Source organism: Mirounga angustirostris, unplaced genomic scaffold (genome assembly GCF_029215605.1).
Source record: "Mirounga angustirostris isolate CCGP_5_RB_7025 unplaced genomic scaffold, mMirAng1.0.hap1 SCAF_7, whole genome shotgun sequence".
NCBI classification, from domain to species: domain Eukaryota; kingdom Metazoa; phylum Chordata; class Mammalia; order Carnivora; family Phocidae; genus Mirounga; species Mirounga angustirostris.
This window is the reverse complement of record NW_026991715.1, coordinates 146563571-146587366: the sequence shown is the minus strand read 5'-3', so window position 1 is coordinate 146587366 and position 23796 is coordinate 146563571. Positions and strand designations below refer to the sequence as shown.

General features: G+C 41.0%; 1 long non-coding RNA gene across 1 annotated transcript in view; it reads right to left on the bottom strand.

Moving 5' to 3' along the window:
* Positions 1-12452, bottom strand: part of LOC123834449 (uncharacterized) — a 193823-nt gene extending 181371 nt beyond the window's left edge. Inside the window, exon 1 of the long non-coding RNA XR_008505148.2 lies at positions 12199-12452. This is a non-coding gene — a long non-coding RNA (uncharacterized LOC123834449). The remainder of the gene's footprint in view (positions 1-12198) is intronic.
* Positions 12453-23796: the final 11344 nt, after the last annotated feature.

The window sequence follows — 23796 nt, the reverse complement described above, 5'->3', positions numbered from 1 at the left end:
GTGTATAATTTTTCCCTCTGGATCCTTTCAAGGATTTTCTCTTTGTCTTTTGGTTTTTGAAATTTTACTTTGAATTTGTCCAGATTGAGAATCACAGAGCTTCTCAAATATGGGCTGAATGTGTATCACCTGTCATTTCCTCCTGAAATATTGTTGGTGCCCCTTCCTACTCTCTTCTTCCAGGACAACAATGATCTATTAATTAGTGCTTCCCGCAGTATTTCATATGTTTCTCATTTTATTTATGTATGTTCAACTTTTTGCCTTTCTGTGCTTTAGACTGGATATTTTCTACTTTCTTAGTTTGAATTCACTAATTCTCTCTTCTAATTGCTTATAATTGCTATTAAACTCATCTAAGGAGCTTATAATTTATTTATTGAATACTTCAGTTCTAGAGTTTCCACATAATTTTTCTATCAGTTTTGGTTCTTAATAGCATTCTCCACTCTGTCATCTATTTTCTGGAACATAACTCATTGGAAGAGGCAATCTCTCATGGGCCCTAAGCATCACTTTCTGTTCTTGCTGGGGATGCCAAGAATGAACCCTTTACCTGGGCTATTTCTCAAGATGGTGTTTTCAGTCAGCAATTTTCAGGGGTGATGTAATGTCCCTCTCTAGGACAGAGCAGGCTTTCTTACTGCTGGATATAAAGAGACAGATCCCTAGGTTCAGTGTTCCTCAGCCGTGCAAGCCCACTGCACATGTAGCATTCTCTGAGTCATGTCACCTGCCCTTGTGGAACTTGGGAGCAAAGAAGCAATGCAGATATGCAGATGCTCAGGCTGCCTGCTGAGCTGGTGCGATAGAGTCCTTTCTCTGACCCCATCTCATGTCTTCTGCCAGCATCCATGAAACATAGCAGATTATGGTATTATCTTATTAGTAAGGTAAAATCAAATTTGAGACCAATCAAGCACAGGTATTTTAATGTACATGTGTGGAAACTCTATCATCTGTGGGTATGTTTCTATTGTCTTTTTGTCCTTGACCCTCTTTCTTGATATGTCTGGTAATTTTTTCTTGAAAGTCAGACATTGTCAATTAACAATAGCAAAGGCTCTAGAACACATTATTTTCCTCCAGGGAAGATTTTCCTATACTCTGGTAGGCACTGTGTATTGATGCAGACCATCTAAATCTAACTAGACATTAAACTGATTTGAGGCAAGTTTGCAATTTTTGTAAGTCTCTGTTGTCTCTGGTTCATCTTTGCTGACTCATAGGTTCCCAGTGGAAGCCTCGGACATCTACTGTGTACCTGGGCCTCTCCTCCTTGACAAGTCCTGACCTCCAATTTTTGTTTCCTGAGCACCTTGAGCCTGCCAAAACCTCCTCTCTGCTTTCAATAGCTTCCTACTCCACTTCTTAGATCTAGCCCGGTGCAGCTCAATCATCAGGTGAATACCTTAAGGGGGAAAAACACTAAAGATTCAACTTGCTTCTCCATGCCATGCTTATTTTCAGGACCTTGACATAATTTATTCTGCTTTTCTTGGCAAGGTCAAGTTATAAATTTTTGTTCTGCAACCCCATGCTAAAAGTTCAGCTGGTTTCTCTGCCTTTTATCTAGGGATCTATTCCTGGCTTCTCAACTCCTCACCAACTGTAAATGCTCTGAGGAGAGAAGTGTCTCATAAAGTGTTAGCTTATTTCTCGGTAATTCCCCTCCTTCTGAATTATTTGCCCTTCAAGTCTTAGTTGCTTTAGCATTTCTTCAATGTCTTTAGTCAGATTTTTAAAAACATATTCAGTCTGTCTTTTCTCAATTTTGGGGGAAACCACTGATCTGTCATAGCCAGAAACCAAGGAGTCACTTCTGATATGCCCTTCTCCTTTACCTTCTATCTGCAATACTTCTAACTGTTTCTCCAGTCATTCCACTTCTCTCCATCTCCTGCAGCATCACCATTTTGTCTCTTACCTATGTTACTGGTGTGTCCCCATCCACTCTTTTCCCTTTAGTCTGTTCTCTAAAAGCAATCACAGGAATGTTACATTAAAACAAAGTATTAGTTTTCTATTGCTGCATAACAAATCGCCACAAAGTTAGGGGATTAAAACAATATGATGCATCATTTCACCATTTCCCTGAATAAGAAGTTCAGACACAGCTTAGGTATGTCCTCTGCGCTGGGTCTCACCAGGCTCCAAAAGAGTCGTCACATGGGCTGTATTTATATCAGAAGGCTTGACTGGGTAACAATCCTTTAACAGGATTGTTCAAGTTCTTGGTGGGATTTATGTCCTTGCATCTGGATGAAGGAGGGCCCCAGGATTTTGCTAGCTGACCACTAGAAGTGTCCTTGGGTCCTGGAGGTCTCACTCAGTCCCTTGCCATGTGGACTTCTTCAACATGCTTGCACACTTCATCAAGCCAGCAAGGACAATTTCCTGCTCTAGTGTGTTTAGGTGGAGTCTTGTATGATACAATGTTATCATAAGAGCGACATCTTATCATTTTTTCCACATTCTATTGGCTAGAAACAAGTCACAGGTTCCACCCACACTCAAGGAGAGGGGACTATACTGGGTGTAACCCCAGGGGGCAGAGATGATCTTGGGAATCTGCCAGTCACAAATTATATGACATTAGCCTCTTCAGAATAAAACTCTCCTGGGGCTCCTGAGTAGCTCAGTCAGTTAAACAGTTAATCTGAGTTAATCTCAGCTCAGATCTTGATCTCAAGGTCATGAGTTCAAGCCCCATCCATACCCAACATGGAGCCTACTTAAAAAACAAAAAAACAAAAAACTCTCCAATGGCTTCCTATTGCTATTAGAAAAAAAAAATTCTTAGAATGACTTATAAAGACCTACATGATCTAAACCTAGCCCTCTATTTTCATATCATGCTGTGCCACCTTTTAATACCAGTACTCCAGCCACAGTTTTAGTCCTTTATGTTTGCCCTAGTCCTACTTATCACAGGGCCTTTGCACAGGCCCTTAATTTTTACTTAGGAAATGCCAGTTGTTCTTAAAGTTTCCACTTAAGCCTAATTTCCTCTAGAAGGTCTCCCTGACATTCCTAATCAGGAAAAAAAAATCCCATGTTACATAGCAGTCCCAGATACATCTCCTTTGTGATTTCCCATACAGCATCCACTTATTTACCATGGTTTTGTTTCATCTGCCTCCTCCAGGGACTCAGCTCCATAAAGAGGTGCCGTCTCTGGTTTGGTCCATTGTATCTTGCATACAGGAGACCCTCAGGATGCATTTGCATCTGCTGAATACTTGGTCAACAGATGAACTCAGGCTTTTACCATATCTGCATCAGGTATGTGCAACTATTAATAAAGTGGTGTTTTAACTCCTAATTATCTATTGTGTCAGACGTTACTTTCACAAGAACCTAATAAGGAGAAGGGGTAATTATCAGGGAAAGATTTGAGCATCTCTGCGATGAAAACCTCACCTCTAAAAATATCCAGGTTCTGCTAAATTTCTTTTCACTATTCAGGCATGCACTGTGGAATGTAGGGAATAGCACAGAGGACCATAGGAGAAGGGAGGGAAAACTGAATGGGAAGAAATCAGTGAGGGAGACAAACCATGAGAGACTCGACTCCGGTAAACAAACTGAGGGTTGCGGAAAGGGAGATGGGTGGGGGGATGGGGTAAGTGGGTGATGGGCATTAAGGAGGGCACGTGATGTGATGAGCACTGGGTGTTACACGCAACTGATGAATCATTGAACGCTACATCAAAAACTAGTGATGTACTTACTATATGTTGGCTAATTGAATTTAAATAAAAAATAAAATAAAGGGATGCCTAGGTGACTCAGTTCATTAAGCGTCTGCCTTCGGCTCAGGTCGTGATCCCAGGGTCCTGGGATGGAGTCCCGCATTGGGCTCCTTGCCCAGCGGGGAACCTGCTTCTTCCTCTGCCCCTCCCTCTGTCACTCCCCCTGCTCGTGTTCTTCCTCTGTCAAATAAATAGATAAGATATTTTAATTAATTAATTAATTAATTAATTAAAATAATACCAAATGTGAATCCATTTTTTTTTTAGATTCAGCAAACATAAAATTGTCTTCTCAAATTAATATAAAGGTTTCTAAATGCTTACTCTCGATTAGTATACTCCCTTCACTGTAGATCAGCAGCAAACATTTTGCAGATCAGCACAGATCTGACTGGCACCATGGTCTACCTCCTCAGTGGCTATGAATTCTGTATTCCCTGTGGAGCCATCCAGTGTATCCCTGAGGCCTTTTGCAGTGGATACAATTTTCCACAAAAAAAGAATCTAGTCAGAGTACTTCCCAAACCAGCTGGGTCTTGAGAACAGAGCCAGGATGAAACAGAGGCTAAGAAGAAAATGCCTCTTGCCGGGGGTATTTTCCCACAGCTGAAGTCTGATCATGATATCCTCATGATCAATGCCTTCAATAGCATTGATAACCTTCAAATTTTTTCTACATTCCCTATTGGACTTGAAAGGCCCTCTATAATCTGGACCCAGCCAGCTTTTCCAAATCTATCTCCTATTACACTCTGCTATGGACTGAATATGTTTCCCCAGAATTCTTATGCTTAATTAAATCCTTAATTCCTATTATGTGCTTGCTGGTTCACTCTCTCTCTTTCTGTCTCTGTCTCTGTCTCTCTCCACACCCTGAGGAAAGGCCATGTGAGCACATAGTAAGAAGAGAGCTGTCTACAAGACAGGAACTGAATCTGCTGTCACTCTGAACTTGGACTTCCCAGCTTCCAGAGCTGGGGGAAATGAAATTCTGCCTTTTAAACGACCTAGTTGATGGTATTTTGATAAAGCAGCCCCAGCTGAATAAGACACACTTCTCTAAATTCCAGGCTCTCCTGGGTACGTCACTGTTCCTCACACACAACCTGGGCTCTTCCATTTGGGTGCCTTTACTCATTCTCATCTCTATCAACTCATGTCCATGTCTGAAGAGTTTTTCTCACTATTAAACACATACAGGCCTACATCGATCCTTAAAAACTGAATGCAAAATGTGAGGATGCTTGGGAATGTCTAAGCAAAGTAACAGCAATTGATTTTTTTAAAAAGGACACGCAAATATTATTCTCCATGAATGTCCCCACCATTAAAGTATATAATATAGAAATAAAAGTCAAAATAGACTATCATTAGATATTCATAGTGGGGATTTTACATTTTACATGAAACCTTGTTTTTTTCCCCACTGTTAAATACAGAATAAAAATGTTTAGAATTAACAATAATAAATCTTATCCATTTTTAGTGGCCAACAGCAAATGTTATCTAGGGCCCGATTAAAGCGCAGAGCATACTCCTGGGACCAGTGTGACACACTGTATCGATTTTTCTTCCCAGAGTCCCAGTGGCCCCCACATTAGGTCCACGGCCTCCACTTCTTCCCCACCTCTTAGGATATAAAGTGGTAAATAATGCCCCTGCTTCTACAAAAACCATGGCGTTCCTTTTCCTTGTTTAACTACCTACTGGTTCCTATAAGGAACCAAGGGGGAATTTAGAAAAGTTTGAAGACAATTCCAAATATTCGATCAGTGACTACTTTTTTTTGTTTTAAGATGTAATATTAATATATTTGCTTTTATATCAATGGTTGTAAAACATAATCTATATGAACATATATATGTATCTATATAAACATACACACACACATATATATACTATTTTCTTCTTGATGGAAGAATGAGTCCATAAAGGCAAAAGGACTTAGGACTCATGAAAGTCATAGTGTGGCCCTGAATAGTCTTGAATTTATTTTAAAAAATTTTTTAAATGATATCAACTTTCTGAAAGTAGACTAAAAAAGCATCAAAAAATTGAGGAATAACTCATTCAAACCAAACATAACTGGTCATCATATCTTTTTTTTTTTAAGTTTAGAGATAGAAGAAGAGCAACAAGATCTTTCTTCAAGTTATATTAACATCTCCACTGATTCATTGCAGGGTGGCAAGAAATATTTGGTTTGGATCCAAGCTGCAAATGCATTGGGCACAGAGAAGTCAAAACATCTGCAAATTAATCTGGGTGATATAGGTAAAAAATGAGAAATCGTATATCTTTACAACTAAACAACTCATTTGTGCTGACCTAGTCAAATGAAGTCTTGATCTGAAAGGAGTTCCCCTGAAGTTCCTGCAGGTCATGGTACAGAAAACAAGAATTACCCATAATCAACCAGCCCGAGACAACTCAAAGATAAGTGCTGCAATCATTTTGTTGTATATCCTTCCAGTCTTATTTCTACATGGGTGCATGCGGTTTTACACATATTTATTGAGAACTTCTTACGTTCAAGCATTATTCTAAGGGCTAGGGAGAGTAAGATAAGCAAGGTATCTGCTGCCCTAAATATCTTGCAATCTACCAGGGAAGATGGAAAGAAACAAGGATTATAATAAACTGTGATGAGTCTTATGTTGTGAGAAGCACAGCATACTAAAGAATTCTACTGTATATACTATTTTGGAAGTTATGGGTTTTTTTTTAAGTTTTGCAAAAAATATAAAAAATGGTGAATTATGTAGACATCTCTATTTTTACCAGCCAGATTTTAAAAATGCTAACATTTTTTGCATTAGGTATTTTTTATTATTATTAACATACAATGTATTATTTGTTTCAGGGGTACAGGTCTGTGATTCATCAGTCTTACACAATACACAGCGCTCACCACAACACGTACCCTCCCCAATGTCCGTCACCCAGACGCCCCTCCCCCCCCGCCCCCTCCCTATTTCCGACCCACATTCCATGGTGCACTGAAGCCACTCCACACTAGCTCGGGAGAGCACGTCTGTGCATTTCCTCCCACCTGCATGTTCAGTAAGCTCAGGTCGGTAGCTTGGAATCAACCACGCAAGGAAGCATTTACACCATGGAAATGGACAAACGCCACAATAGGGACTCCTCTCCCCATGCTCCAGAGAACCGACTCTTAAACATTTAGGAGCATACCCCTGTCTCTACGGAGATATAAATGGGGCTGGGTCGGCTGACCAGAAAGACAGCAGGCAGAATTCCTCCGTTGTTTGCGAAGAAACAATCACCCTCAATGAATTCCTCCAATTTCTTTTTCTCAGCACTCCATGTCATGGAGTTTGTACCTCTCATTTATCCTTCACCCATACAGCCTTGTACTGGGTATCATGGGCACATTTGTCTGCCAGATTAATATCACATCAAACGCTCAGTCCATTCCGCTTTGTCTCTCCCACAGAACCTAGACTCATGCTTTCCATCCAGTGCACATTTAATGGTAGTGGTTGAAGAAATTAGTTGCAAGTGAAATTAGTTTCTGGAGAAGCCCCCTTTGAAGGCAGAAGTAACATTAGTCATCTCCAGGGGTAAGAAAGACATTCAAAGTGACTTAGCTGTCAAACTTGAAAAAGACGCAAGGCGCCGAGGATGGTGCATTAATTGAAGTAGAATTGAGCCTCACGTACTTCAGAAATGTGACAGACAGGAACTAGACATCACACAGGAGAGCAAAACGGGAGAAAGAAGAGAGGCTGAAGCCAAACTAAAATGAATTTGCAAATTCAGTCTAAATTAAAGGCCACAGCAAGTGATGAAATGAGAAAATGCTTGGAGAGTGTCATCCAAATGCAATAGATTATTACTGTTATTCTTTTTAATTTGGCTTACTAATGGACTTAATAATTATTGATAACAGCGTCGAGCATTTCCTGGGAAATAAAGAGGCACATTCTGGGAAAATAATCCAAAACAAGAACAAAAATAAAACCAAACCAAACAGAAACATGAGAGGCAATGTCAGATGCTAAATAAAATCTAAGAGAAGAAATGAAAAAATATTATTCATTTATTAGCATAAGCTGGAGGATAATGTTTCACTCTGGGACCAATTACTGCAAGGGAGGAGCAAGAAAATGGAAACAATAAACTATTTTTTAAAAGAACAAAAAAAGAGGGGAAGACATAAATATAATTAGATGAGCTTTATATGAACCAAGAAGATTTCCAATGAAGGGCGAGAGAGCAAAGGTCTTTGAATGAGGAAAACAGGTACCGCAAGTGGAGAGAAATGGTGTGAAGTTGACAAAGTCCCAAAACTGTGAGCACTTATCTCCAAAGCCTCTGGTACATCGTTTCCATATCCAGGACCCTGTCTCTCCTGGACAAGAAACCAAGTTCGTGGAGGGCAGTGAGCACAACTTAAGCATCCTGGACTCCCCCTCAGAGGCTGGCACAGGGTCCCCCACACAATATGTGTCCCACAAACCCCAAGTCATGCCTTCTATGCCTCCCCAACACTGCTCTTCTATGAATTCACCTTGTCACATGCCTCTCTTCCCTCTTAGGATCAGTGAAACGGCCAGAACAAAGACCATAACCTTCCCACATCTTTCCATCTGTGCATGCCTAGCTTCTCTGCAAAAATGATCAACATTCACCTTCCCTAAATATATTTATTCACTCTGCTGGGAAATCACATTTAAAGAAAAATGTTTGTTCATGTCTAGACCAATCACTACACACACACATACACACACACACACAAAGACAAACAAACAAAAATGAACACCGCTTACAGACCCTAAAATTTCTTGAGGGCTCAGAACTTCATTACACAAATATTTCAATATGTGCCAAACTAAGTTGGCCAACTTGAAGACAAAATTGGGGCCACATTTTTCTGCCTCACTGACCCTCCATCTTATTTAGATTCTCTCTCTGTATCTACTTTCCTCCGAAGTCAGCTTTTCCCTCAGGTATAACTGAGGACAACCTCAAAATTTCTGTCCCAGACCCTCTGCTTTTTCCTGTTGAATGTCCCAGTAGCAGCACTAACCCCAATGTCAAACTACAAATGATTCCTAAATGCATAGCCCAGCTATGACCACTCACCCTCTCTCAAGTTCCATTTATTTTTTTTATTTAAATTCAATTAGCCACCATATAGTACATCATTAGTCTTTGATGTAGTGTTCAGTGATTCATTAGTTGCATATAACACCCAGTGTTCATCACATTATGTGCCCTCTTAATATCCATCACCCTGTTACCCCACCCCCTACCCAAGTTCCATTTATGTAGGTACCTGTAGGAAAGCTCATGGATTTCTCCCAAACACACAAATCTCATAAGCTGAAATCCAAGCTGATCTTCCTCTCTCAAAACAACTTTTTGAATCATTCATTATTACAAAGAGCCTTATCATATTGACAGGCATCAGGCTTCAACCACTTGGAAACATCTGTACATCTTTTCCTTCGCCCCACGTGTAATCTTTCATAAAACATTACCCGTGGTGAGTGGATCTATTTTAGACTTTTTTTTTTTTAAAGATTTTATTTATTTATTTGAGAGAGAGAGAATGAGAGAGAGCACATGAGAGGGGGGAGGGTCAGAGGGAGAAGCAGACTCCCTGCCGAGCAGGGAGCCCAATGCGGGACTCGATCCAGGGACTCCAGGATCATGACCTGAGCCGAAGGCAGTCGCTTAACCAACTGAGCCACCCAGGCGCCCTATTTTAGACTTTTTTAAACAAAAGTTCTTTGGATTGTCCCATTTTTGCTTCCACAAAATTATATCCTTGACTCCTAATGGCTAGACCCCTGACACACCCTATGACCAGGCTTCCTTGCTTCTGGGCTCTCTCAGCTTGAGATCATCTGTCTGAAGTCGGGTTCACTAGAAGCAGAGTCTGAGACGAGAGTTCTTGTTCATGTGACTGATTAAGGGGGTCCTCTCAGGAGAACGGGGAGTAGGTGCAGCTGATACGGCAGGGGCAGAATGCTCACAAAAATTACACTCCCAGCCAGAGACCAGCTTGAATCTGGGAACTCAATGACACAGGGAAGCTCTGGAGAATCAATGACAAGATAGAGTTGATTCCATCTTGAGACAAGGGCACCAGCCATTTGCAAGCCTTTGACAGTCAGTGTACCTGATGGGTGGGGTGTCTTACCCCACCCCCCTCCCGAGGGTTCAATTAGCCAAGGGCAGCTCTCCAGAGACAGGACAGCTGTGGGGTGCAGTCATACTCAGAGCAGCAGGGGGTTGGGTGAGACTGTGGTGGAGGATATCAGAGCACCGACATCCCCAACACCAGTGGTTCTCAAAGTATGGTCCCTAGACCAGCAGTAGCACCACCCAGGAATTGTTTGACATGCAAATTGCTCAGCTTCACCCAAGATCCACTGCATCAGAAACTCTGGGGTGGAACAAAACAATCCCAGCCTTTAGCCAGCCTTCCAGGTGATTCTGAAACACGCTCAAGTTTGCATCACCTACATCGTCCAACACAGAGCATGTAAATATGTCGTAAGCCCCGTATGAGTATTTCTCCACAAATCAAGAGCCCATAGTAACTCTTTATTATTGTCTATATCAAAAAATAAACCCCCAAAATTAACAATAAAGGTTTCCACTGAATTAGACACTTTCTGTCCCTCCAAAAGCCTATCTCAGCCACCCCTTTTTCTTTGTGGCTAGTTTTCACAGAATCGCAGAATATTGGAAGAGAACTTTGAGATTAATTAATCTAGCTCCCACCTTTTTGCAAATGAAATGACAGAGTACCCCCCAAAATTGTAAGCATCTTAACCAACATGACACAATGGAACTTGGGACTCCTTATTGCAAGTTTAATGCTTTTTGTGATATACTATGCCAATTTCGCTCCAAATTAAGAGCATTCGTTATAACACTTAGTCACAACTTGCTCAGCTTTACCTTTTTACATTTGTGTTTGTGTTTTTACCTGCAGTTAACACACCTGCCTAACGTTTTTCAATCTAGTTCCATTACGTCCTCAGAAAACGTCCATGACAGATGTGGCATATTGTGTTATTATTTATCAAATATCCACTATCCCCTCCCCACCTCCATGGGAAGAATAAATTGCCTTGCCCCACTGGCGTTGGCCTTGGCCGTGGAGCAGGAGGAGATGCGATGTACACAGAGTCAAGGCACACTGTTTGGACCCAGCACTCCTGTTCTCTGCCACGAGAACAAGTCTCAAGTAGGAGGTGCCCTTGGGACCTGGACCATGGAGACACATGGATCAGACTTAAACCTGAGTGTCACAAGCCTCACCCAACAGGTGCTTAGTGAAACACCCTCTGGTTGTCTGCTGCAGCATGGCCACACAAACCCAGGAGTCAGCGTGTACTGATAGGACGCGGGAGGCCAGCGTGTTGCATGCACAGTACATGCACCGACCCATGTAATTTCACAGTAGCCCTACGAAATGGGTGTCATGATTCGGCTCATTTTACAAATGAGACAAGAAAAAATGATGTAACTTGCCCTAAGCCACATTGGTGGGATACAACCAGGACACCTAGTTCTGAAGGTCATTCTGTCCTCTATTCTGTGGGCAATGTTTCAGGAATTTGGTTACTTCTGTGTCCCTCCCTTCCCTGGGTTCCCAGATTTCTGCAGGAATTCCTATAGCTTTGCCCTGATCCCATGGTACTGAGTTGTAAAGGACTCTTAATATATCTCCCTGCCCATGTGGAGGGGCCAGATATGACATGGTCCACATAAGGAGCCTATAAAAAGGAGTTCGATAAGTATTGGTTAAGTGACAACTTCTGATGGCCCTAACTTGGCTCTCAGCACCAAGCTTGGCCTCTCCACCGAGCTCCCATCCCCCCCCCCCAGTCCTTCCCCAAACCCCAGAGGCAGCATAGTTCTGTCTCCAACTTGTCGACCAGCTCTCCAGGGCCAAACACTCATCCCGATGTCTTGGTCTCCTGTGATCTGTCCTCAGAATCTCTTTTCCACCTCCTTTTTCTCCTCTCCCTGGGTTCACCCCATGTTCCACTCAAGCAGTCTCTCACTCCTGAGCACGTAATTCCCTCTAGCTCCAGTGGCCCTTCCCACTCTAACCACAGGTGCAAATGCTTCCCACCCTGAAGGCCCTCTCTGCACACCCCTCTTCTCCAGCCCCTCAGCTGAGCATCTTCTTCCCTCTTCCAGGCTTCAACAGCACATCTCTGACTCTGGGTGTTTGTATTTAGCTTATGCCATTCCGCTCAAGTCAACCAATGCTCTATATGCATGCCTATTTCTGTTGTTGCTATCAGCTTCTTAAAGCTAGGATCCACGTCAAATTCATCTAGACCCACTCGGAAATAGCTAGCACGATGACTTGCAAATAGTAGGCATTTGATAAGTATTTCTACCATGAATAAGTGATGTTAAACCTCGCTTACTTAAATGAGGTATTCACCGTGAGCTTGTTGTAAAGGGAGTTGAGTGACGGCGTGCAGCAGGATCGATCACTGAGGGCACATCACGCCAGCTTCCCATCAACAGATGTTGCCCATTGTAGAGCAGCATGCAGCCCGGTTCAGGTACTGTTGCCAAACAGAAGGTTCTCTTGGCAGGAATGTTGGCACACTCTGTGTTCTGCAGGCTGCGCCGCTGAACCAGCTCCTCCACTGGCAAATGAGCCTTCTCAGAACTGGCTTATGCCACCCTCCAAAGGCCTCCTGCCACGCAAACAGATGGGCACAAATGTAAGTGCGCTGGGTAGCAAGCGTGCACATCCAGTCGGAGCTCCCAATAAAAGATTTGCCTCTCATACATGGCATCACCCCCTCCAAACAGAAAAGCACACCGCTGTGTCATATGAGGTGTGGCGGAGGAATTACTCTTGGATTCTAATTTTGGAACCCATTAATTAAAGAGAGTCCCAGACCCAGAAGTGGGAGAGAAGATGAGAAAGAGCTGAAAGAAGATACCGTCTCCCTTTCAAGCTTGGGCTGGTGGCATCCGAGGAGCTGGAGAGAGAGGCTTTCTCTTTCCAGGTGGAGGTCAGATTTAAGACATGTCTTTAAGCAGCAGCTAAATCCTTGACTGGGACTCCTGTGGCTGCCAGCAAGGCAATGGAACACGAGACATTTCTCTCAGGGACTGGTGTCTCTCAGGGCCTCCACACACAGGGGTGAATAAAAGTTTAAACTCTTCCGGGGCACCTGGGTGGCTCAGATGGTTAAGCATCTGCCTTCGGCTCAGGTCATGATCCCAGGGTCCTGGGATCGAGTCCCACATCGGGCTCCCCGCTCAGCAGGGAGCCTGCTTCTCCCTCTGACCCTCTCCCCTCTCATGCTGTTTCTCTCTCGCTCACTCTCTAAAAAATAAATAAAATCTTAAAAAAAAAAGTTTAAACTCTTCCCATCTGAGCCAAGATCGGTAAACCACGTTCCAACAGTGTGGGTTCAGAGAGGAGAGTGCACTCTCCCGTCCTCCTAATTGGGAACCGGTTGCAGTAATGTCCAAACTCAAGCTGAAAACCTTTATTGACTCAGAGGTTATCTTAATCGTCTGATGGCCTGAGCTGGCTAGACAAAACAGTCAGGGGTGGGAGCAGCCAATGTGGCCTTTGGAGGACATTACAATCTTAAAAGCTTGCAATTGACAAAGAAACAATACCACCTACAACTCTAAAGCACTTTAATTCTGTTTTTTGGTTTGGGTTTGTTGTGGGGGCTCTTTGAGACAGATAGGAACTGTATTGAGCTACTTAGTCGGTAGATCTCACAAGTAATTTCTTCCACTGGGATTTGCGTTTTTGCTTTTCCTTTCCAAACTGTAAATGTACCCATGACTTATTTGGAACACAAGAAGTGAAGCTTGAATCTCCCAGTTGGTCATGTGCAGAACGTGCCAAACAGCTACAGAACCATGGGGAATCCGCATGATGGAAAGCAGGTCATCTGGCAAAATAACTGTCCAGTGGCCAGCAGGTGACCCAGTTGCTGGACCAATATGCTGCCCAGTACTGGAAGGTGCTCAATCTCAGAAATGGGCTATAAATGTTCATTCGGAGCCGTACCATTTGGAAGCCGAGAGCCTTAAAGACCTTGGCTCTGCTGGTCACACTAGGGGTGTCAGGTGCTTCTCTGTAGATAAAATCCACCCAGTCTACTTACTGTCTGCTTTTTAAAAGTCACTCTTTGTTTCCAGACAGCACCAGACAGAGGCTTGGCTGGGGATTAAGTAGCCACCGTGAAGGCGGTCCAGAGACATTAATAAAGAGTAAGAGAGAAAATAGGAAAAGTTTAAACATCCATGGTAGAAGGGATAGCTCACCGTAACAGCCTGAGATGTTGCATTTCTTAAACAGTGGAGGGTAATATACAGCCCCACAGTGCATCACAGTGGTACTTGAAAGGTTTTTCTGCAAGAAATAAAATTATTTTTAATAATGAATCAAGCTTTAGCCTCTGAGGTGTTTTACATAAAAGGTTTTGAAGAAATTAACTTCTAATTTTATTTACTGATATACATGCACTTTTAGATCTTCAAAAGTATTCAGGACTCACTTGTTTTTCAGTTAGAGTTAGTCCAAGAGTTTGACGTTAGGATCTTTGGATGACTTAATTTTAGATCATAAGCGTGTCCAAACTCAACTTCACTGCCCAGAATTTTTTTTTTTTCATTCGCTACTCTTTCAGGCAGAAGTCACTACAATGTTCATTTGTCTGGTAGCAGGATGAATGGCCAACTCCTGGCATGAACAAGTTGAAGAAGCTATAATTTGCTCCCTGTTTCCCTTGAAGGTCACTAAATTTAATACTGTGATTGAAACCCAGGGCCTTCTATAAATCTCCAGAGAACTGTGATTCCTAAGAAGGCAGATAATTTGGGCAGATATGTTGACCTGTGCACACACGTTAAGCAATTATAAACTGTTTCCTTTCATCTGTCTCAGAAGTAATCTATAGCAAGACTCCAAAATATAAATCCTCTCTAAAACGAGACAGCCAGGGAAGAGCCCGTGAGGATTGGTGGGGTCAGCCCTAGCACTGACACCCCGTGTGGCTTCAGATGATGACAGATGGCACTGATTCTCAGCCTTGGCTTGATCTGAACTGGGGGCTTCTGTCTCTGGCTTCCTTCTTGAAGGCAAAGAACAACAAAACATGTCTCATTTATTCCATTGGCATCTTTCCCCGTCAATGAATGAGATGACACTCTCCCAGGTAACCATCTCAAAGTTCTCCAACTGAGCTAGTTAGTGCAGAAAATGTTTTGCACTGGAAAATCCATAATAAAATCACTCTTCTACTTTGTGCCTGGAGGGAAGGTAGGGCATTTAAGATAAAGTAGTTCTACCTTTGCCTCTCCCGGTCCATGTAATCTTTGATATCCTAGAATGGAAAAGTGGTTGTACCCCTGGATACATGTGAAGCCATCAGAGGTCTCTAGAACCTCAAACTGGGGGAACTAGGGGTGCATCTGCCGGAATGTATCTTTGCTGGGGTAACAGACACGCGTGGCAGGATGCAAATGGGTGTGAAAATGTATTTGAGGCAGAAGAAGGGAGGCAGAGTGACCAATAATGAAGGGTCATGATAGGAAACAATGTTTGAGAGCAATGAGAAGGTCAAAGGTACTAACAAGTACTGAATCCCAAATCCACGTCCCTATAATTTCTATTGGCCTAAATTGAAAGGGTTTTCCCTATTTTTAGTTACCCTTCATCTCACTATAACTCATGCTATCTCCCTATATTAGTTTGCTAGAGCTTCTGTAACAAAGTACCACAGACTGGGTGGTTCGAACAACTGAAATTCATTCTCTCACAGCACTGGAGGCCAGAAACCCAAGATCAAAATGTTATCAGGGTTGGCTCCTTCTGAGGCTATGAGCCAGGATGTTCTCTTGGCTTCTGGAGGTCAGCTAGATAGGATCATTGGTGTTCCTTGGCCAAAGAAACATCACCCCGATTTCTGTCTTCATTTTCATATGTCATTCTCCCTCTGTGTGTGTGTGTGTCTTTGTGTGTAAATTTCCCCTTTCAATAAGGATAGTAATTATAATGAATTAGCAGCCCACCCTGTTCATTATGATCTCATCTTAATCAATTATATCTGCAACAACCCTATCTCCAAGGTCATATTCTGAGGTATTGAGGGTTAGGACTTCAATATATAAATTTGAAGAGGGCACTATTTAACTCATAATACTCCCTAAAGTAACATTTCTATAATAGTCTGTATCTTCCTTCCCAGGCTGAGGGATCAGGGCCTCACCAATCAGAGTTACAATAAGGGACAGAGGCTGTTTGATGTAGTATAAGACCACAGATTCAGGGACATGATCAAACTGCAGAAGCAAAAAGGAAATCAGAAACCCATTAGCTAAAAAAAGAAAGTCAGGTGTATTGCCAAGCCAAAAGGACCAGAAAAAGTATCAAAGTTAAGATAAGAATAAAGGAAGTTGTAAAACTGGATTCAACATAAATATACAAAAAGCAGGAAAGGGTAAATAAATGTACAATTATCAAACTAAAGTTTTGGTATTTTTCTCGCTCCAAAGGGCTATTCATGCTTTTATGGATGGATATCCAGCCTATTCTAACAGGATTGAGAATCCTACATAACAGGAGTTGAGTTCTATTTTCTCAAATCCTCAGACACCAACTCTTTGAAAAGAAAAGATACTAAGTCTATACTGCAATAAATTAATATGTAGGTTGTGATTTCTAAGATAGCTCTTTAAAAAGAGACAGAATATTTCACTTCACAACAAGAAGATACAAAAAAAGATTGATAAGAAATATTCAGTCACACAAAATAAGACAATAAATAAGAGAAAAAGAAAAGACAAATAAAGGACAAATTGAAAGTACAACAAAACAATGATACATCTAAACTCTAACATATATTAAATTTAAGTGGATTAATTAATGTTCCAGGAAAAAGCAAAGATCATGCAATAGATTTCTAAAATCCTTCTATATGTTCTGCATAGTAGATCCATCCAAAACATAAGGATCCAGAAAGGTTGGATAAAAGGATTCAAAAGTATATACCATGTGATTCTAACCAAAAAAGAAAACCCATGGCTCTTATGCCATTAGGTAAAATAGACTTTAAGAATTTAAAAAATAATGAATATTTCTCTAGATAAAGAGGGTTCTCTTAAAGTTAGAGAGGATTTAATTCATCAGGAAGACATAAACATTTTAACTCATATGTGCCTATAGTGGGCTGAATGGTGGCTCCTAAAAAGATATTTCCCCATCGTAATGTCCAGAACTGGTAAATGTTATCTTATTTGGAAAACTTCTCCTGAGGATGATTAAAAATAATTAAAATCAAGAAAACCCAAATACCCAATATCAAGAATTAAAAATCCTAAACAAATATCAGCACATTGATTCAGCAATTTATTTTTTTTAAATAGAGTACCTAATGTTCAAGAATACACCCAGTGGATTTATTCTTTAAAAAAACAAAACAAAACAAGATTTATGTATTTATTTCAGAGAGAGAGAGAGAGAGAGAAAGAAAGAAAGAAAGAGCAGGGGGAGGGGCAATGGGAGACAATCTTCCAGCAGACTCCCCACTGAATGTGGAGCCCTACACAGGGCTTGATCTCATGACCCATTAGATCATGCCTGTGACGAAGCCAAGAGTCAGACACTTAACTGACTGAGTCACCCAGGTTTCCCATCAGTGTGTTGATTCTAAGAATGCAAGCTTCATTTAATATTAAAAATTAATGCCCCTCATCTCAAACAGATACAGATTATCCCAGTAAATGCTGCTGACAAAATTCAACATCTAGTCAAGAAAAAATCATATATATAAAGAAAGCATAGGAAAGAATTTCCTAAATTTGATAAAGGGTATCTAAAAGCCACTTCCTACTTGGAAGTAAAATGATGAAACTTTCTGCTTTATAATCAGGAATAGGAAAATAATGTTTGTTAGCACTATATCTGCTTAAAGTTGTATTCTAGGGTCTATCCAGCATGGTAAAACTATTAAAAAATCCATAAAAATTTAAAAGTGAGTTTCAAAGATCTGTTTCTTTGAAGAGAGTATGATTGCATTTGTAGAAAACACAAAATAATCTAAAGATGCTTACTAGAAATTATAAATGAGTTTAGCAAGCTTGCTCAATGAGGGCCTTATGAAATAAATTGCATATAAAAATATGCAAAAGCACATGTAAAAATCAAAAGCACATAAGATCTATTGTATTAATACAATTAGTATGTTGTACTAGCATTAAACATTTGGAAAATGAATTTTTAAAAAATTTCACTTTAGTAGCATCAAAATACATAATATTCTTAGGAATCACTATTAAAAAGGCACCCTGATCTCTACAATAAAAACTACAAACATAGCTGAAAGAAATCAACGAATTAAATAAATGGAGAGAGAAGCCATGTTCCTAAATTATAACACTCAATAAAGTCAATAGAGTCAATATAGTTAAATGCCAATTCTTCCAGATCAATGTAAAAATATAATGCATTTCCAATCAAACCAGCAGGTTTTGTTTTTGGTTTTTTTAAAAAAAGACTTATTTATCTACTTTAGAGAGAGAGAGCATGAGCGGGAGGGGCAGTGGGAGAGGAACAGAGAATCTCAAGCAGACTCTGTGCTGACTGCAGAGCCTGGTGTGGTGCTCAATCTCATAACCCTGAGATCATGACCTGAGCTGAAATCAAGAGTCAGACCCTTAACCAAACGTACCACCCACGTGTCCCAAACTCCAGCAGGTTTTTTAAAGTGTGTATGGAAATGGAAGGACATAGTAGAACCAAAACAATTTTGTGAGGTAAGAACAAAGTTTAAGAATTTACCCAATCTGGTTTAAGACTTACTATAAGTCAATAATAATGAATACAGTTTGGTTTTGACAAAAGAAATATACAAATGCAGCAGAATAGCAAGTCCAGAAGCAGATCCATATATACTATCAATAGGTCTTTTTACAAAGTTGTCAAGGCAATTGAGTATGGAAGGGAAAGTTTTCAAGAAATGATGCTGGATCAACTGGATAACCATATAGAATAAAAGAAAAAAAAAGAGCACCAATCCTTACTTCACACCACACATAAAAATAGACTCAAAATATATCATAGACCAAAGTGTAAAGCCTAAACTCTAAAACTTCTAAAAGAAAACAGCAGAAAATTTTTGTGACCCTGTATTAGGCAAAGATTTCTCAACTAGAACTCAAAAAGCATAAAATGGAAAAAGAAAAAAACATTCATCTATGTTTATTTATTTTAAGATTTTATTTATTTGACAGAGAGAGACACAGCGAGAGAGGAAACACAAGCAGGGGGAGTGGGAGAGGGAGAAGCAGGCTTCCCGCGGAGCAGGGAGCCCGATGCGGGGCTCGATCCCAGGACCCTGGGATCATGACCTGAGCCAAAGGCAGACGCTTAATGACTGAGCCACCCAGGCGCCCAACATTCATCTATATTTAAAGCTTTTGTTCTTAGATGTAATTTAAAAGGTAAAAGGCAAAGTCAGGGTGGGAGACAATATTGGCAAGACGTGTCATCTGACAGAAGTCTTGTAGAAAGAATATATGAAGAACTGCCACAAGTCAATGCTTAAGAAGACAAAGAACCCAATTTTTTAAATGGGCAAAGGATTCGAACACTTTACCAATGACGATACACAATGGCCAATAAGTGGCTGCCTGGGGACAGGGATGGAGGTGGAGATGGATCCCAGAAGAGCACAGGGAGTCTGGCGGGGATGATGGAAGTGTTTACCATGTTTGTGGTGATGGTTTCATGGGGATATACATATGTCAAAACCGATCACGTTGTAGACTTTGTTTTTTTTAAAGATTTATTTATTCACTTTTGTGGGGGGAGAGGAGGAGCAGAGGAAGAGGGGAGAGGGAGAAACCTAAAACAGACTCCCCGCTGAGCACGGAGCCCAACTTGGGGTTCAATCTCATGATCCTGAGATCATGACCTGAGCTGAAATTAAGAGTCGGCCTCTTAACGGACTGAGCCACCCAGGCGCATCCAGATTGTAGACTTTAAATACATATGGCTTATTTTATTTCAGTGAAACCTCAGTGAAGTTGTAAAACATCTATTTTACATACATATGAAATAGTTTTATACAAATATCACAATACACAAAAAATAAAGCTTTTTAAAAATGATGCCATGGACAATAACATCAAAAAATATGAAAATATAAAGAAAACCTGTAACAAAACATGTGTAAGACCTCTTCAGAGAAAATCATCAAACTTTATCAAAAGACATTAAAAGACTTAAATAAGTGAATTACCATGTTCATGGAATAAAAGATTCAATAGTTTAAAGATTTTTATTTTTTTATTTTTTTTAAGATTTTTTTTTTTTATTTATTGAGAGAGAGAGAATGATAGAGAGCATGAGAAGGGGGAGAGTCAGAGGGAGAAGCAGACTCCCCGCCGAGCAGGGAGCCAGATGCGGGACTCAATCCGGGGACTCCAGGATCATGACCTGAGCCGAAGGCAGTCACTTAACAAACTGAGCCACCCAGGCACCCAATTTAAAGATTTTTAAAGATGTTCATTCCTCAAATTAATGATGCCCTAAATGCATCCCCAGTCAACACACTAGCAGGTATGGGTGTGAGTGTGTGTGGAAGTTGACAAGCTGATTCTAGAACACAGATGAAAATGCCCAAGGATAGCCAAGACACTGATGGAGAAGAACAAGGTGTTAAGACGTGCTTTACAGATATCAAGCCTGGTTATAAATCTCAGGTAATGAAGACACATCGGTGCTGGTGCGGACACAAAGTGACAAATGGAACAGAATATATAGCCTGAAAACATACACATGCTCGTGTGGATAGTAGATAAATGGCAGGGATAGCACTGCAAAAAAGTAGGAGAGGACGGACTTTTCAATAAACCGTGCAGAGATCATCAGATATCCATAGGTGAAAAAGGAAATGGAACCCTGGCTTCACACCACAAACAGAAAAAAATTCCAGTTCAATTTAAATGCTAAGTGCCAAAACCCAAAATATAAAACTTTTAGTTGATAATATACAAGAGTATTTGTGATACTATATAGTCTGCTCAGGCTGCCATAACAAAATACAACAAGACTGGGTCACTTAACAGAATTTTTTTTTCTTACAGTTCTAGAGGCTGGAAGTCCAAGATCAAAGTGCCAGCAGGTTGGTTTCCCCCAAAACCTTTCTCTGGCTTGTAGACCACCACCCTCTTATTGTTTCTTCATCAGATCTTCTCTGTGTGTGCATCCCTGGTACCTTGGGGTCTGTCCACATTTCCTCTTCTAATAAGGACACCGGTCAGATTGGATTAGGGCCCACACGTAAGATCTCATTTAACCTTAATTACCTCCATAAAGGCCCTACCTCCAAGTGCAGCCATATTCTAAGCTCCTGGGGGTTAGGGCTTCAAGGTATAAATTTGGGGAGGGGGGCATAATTCAGCCCATAACAGATACCTTGGGGTAGATAAAGACATAACATCTTGCTTAAACAAGACAAAAAATGCGGGCGCCTGGGTGGCTCAAGTCGTTAAGTGTCTGCCTTCGGCTCAGGTCATGATCCCAGGGTCCTGGGATCGAGTCCCACGTCGGGCTCCCTGCCCGGCAGGAGGCCTGTTTCTCCCTCTCCCACTCCCCCTGCTTGTGTTCCTGCTCTCTCTGTCTCTGTCAAATAAATAAATAAAATCTTAAAAAAAAAAAAGACAAAAAATGCAAAAACCATAAAAAAATTGATGAATGTACTTGATTTACACTTAAGAATTTCTGTTATAAAGCTCGTAAAAAGACAAACTAGAAGAGAACACTTTTGCTGCATTTATAACCGACAAGAGACTGCTATACAGAATATATAAAGAATTTCTACAAACCAATAAGAAAAAAACCAAACAAACATGTATAAGGCCTCTACAACTCAAAAGGGAAAAACGGGGCAATAGACCAGAACAAGAACTTCAAAAAGAAGAAAATCAAATACCCAGAATACACAATAAAAGGTGCTTCCAGCTCCTTCCTAATCAAGAAATGCAAATGAAATTAGCAAGACTTGAAGTCTTACAATTATTGAGTATTGAGGATGTGTAGCGAAGGAGCATCCCATACAAAGCTGAGGGGCGTGTAAATGGCACAAATACTTTGTAAAACAATTTGCATTATCTAATAAAGTTGAAGATAAACCTATTCTGTGACTGGGTAGCTTTTTTCTTGGGTATAAACCCAGAGAAACTTCTAGTATGTATATATGCATACAGGTAGAACTGGAAGCAACGTAAATGTCCAACAAAATTCAGCTAGATTTTTAAAAACGGTGCTATAGTCACTTGGTAGAATAGTCTATAATAATGAGAATACAGGAACGACAGTCACATATAGCATCTTCATGAAGCTTACAAACAATTTTGAGTAAATGAAGTCAGACAAAAGGATACGTTCACTATGATTCAATTTATATTTAATTCAAGAACAAGAAAATCTCAACTAGATTGTTTAGGGATGCATTTATAAGAGACAAAACTATTTTTTTTTTAAAGATTTTATTTATTTATTTGAGACAGAGAGAATGAGAGAGAGAGAGCACAAGAGGGGGGAGGGTCAGAGGGAGAAGCAGACTCCCTGCCGAGCAGGGAGCCGGATGCGGGACTCGATCCCGGGACTCCAGGATCATGACCTGAGCCGAAGGCAGTCGCTTAACCAACTGAGCCACCCAGGCGCCCCGAGACAAAACTATTTTTAAAAAGCAAGGATGTGATTATCAAAAATACCAGGAGAGGGGTTAGCCCCTGGGGGAGCGATAGATTTGAAAAGGAAATTTGGAGCCTGGTAAGTTTCTATGTTCTCAGCTCCGTGGCTGTTACAAGGGTGTTTGCTTTATAAGTGTTCATCAAACAACAATTTATATAGATTGTATGTACCTTCTGTACGCTATATTTCAAAATAAAACAAGGAAAAATAATTTACCAAAAAAGAACGTGTCTAGGAAGTCTTGGACTTCAAAAATGAAAGCGAGAATTTGTAGGTAGCAGGTAATCTGTGTAATCTTGCCCAACTGGGTATCTGATGTGGTGTCGGCTGCTGATTTTCACATCCCAGTCACCAAGCGGGAGACAGATTTAATAGCTGTGTTTAAAGTGTCAGATGCAAGAACAGTAATAGCCTTATTTTTTACTAATTCCCTCCAAGCTCAAGAACCTTGTCGTTGTAATGGCCTATTTTCCTGTCTATCAGAGACAATTAACCTCCCACCTAACAGCAGCCAAGGTCTTACGCCAGCCCCCCCCTTCGGCCCCTGGAATTGACCTCCAGTCCTATCCAACTGGGACTGGCATCACCGCATGGCCAGGGTCGTCAAGAAAGAAAGCCACAACAGCAATCCAACAAAAGCAAAGATACAGAACGATGGGAGATGTCAGTCGTAGAGAGAAAAGCTTCAGGAATTAAGGGCAGCAAAAAGAACTTGCTACAGCCAAGACACACTTCCATTCACAAACTGCATTTTGTCTTTCAGACAGTGAGTTCCCTCCTCGCTTAAGAACTGAAAATTCAGCTTTCTTTCGGAGGTGCGTGATTTTCAAATTGATGTAAGGACCCCAGATGCTTTTGCTTACAGCGTCTCATTGATTACTGTGCTCTGCTCCCTGCAAACCGTAGATCCACTGGAATCTAACTAACTGGGGAGTGTCTGTTGTTCTGGTTTCAAAGCATTCTGTCCTGAGTCACACACAACACCAGCCAAATGCTGAGGGACCAGATAAAAGCTGGCCATTCGAAACCTCAGGTGCTGCTTATTTCTTCCACAAAATTGAATATATTCCTCCAGCTCTTGTCAACAAACGCGCATCGAGAACAGTATTCTCACCATCTGGATGACAACCCCTGAGAACCTGAGTGAGTGGGTGGACATCTGAGTCATAATTAGAACGGCAAGGACGGTAATCCTCTCACAGATTCACTGAAAAAATTGAATGAATAAAAATGAGTTGAAACCAGTAGTAAAAAGGAGCTGAAAGTACCGTGTGTATTGTTGTGGAATATTAAGTC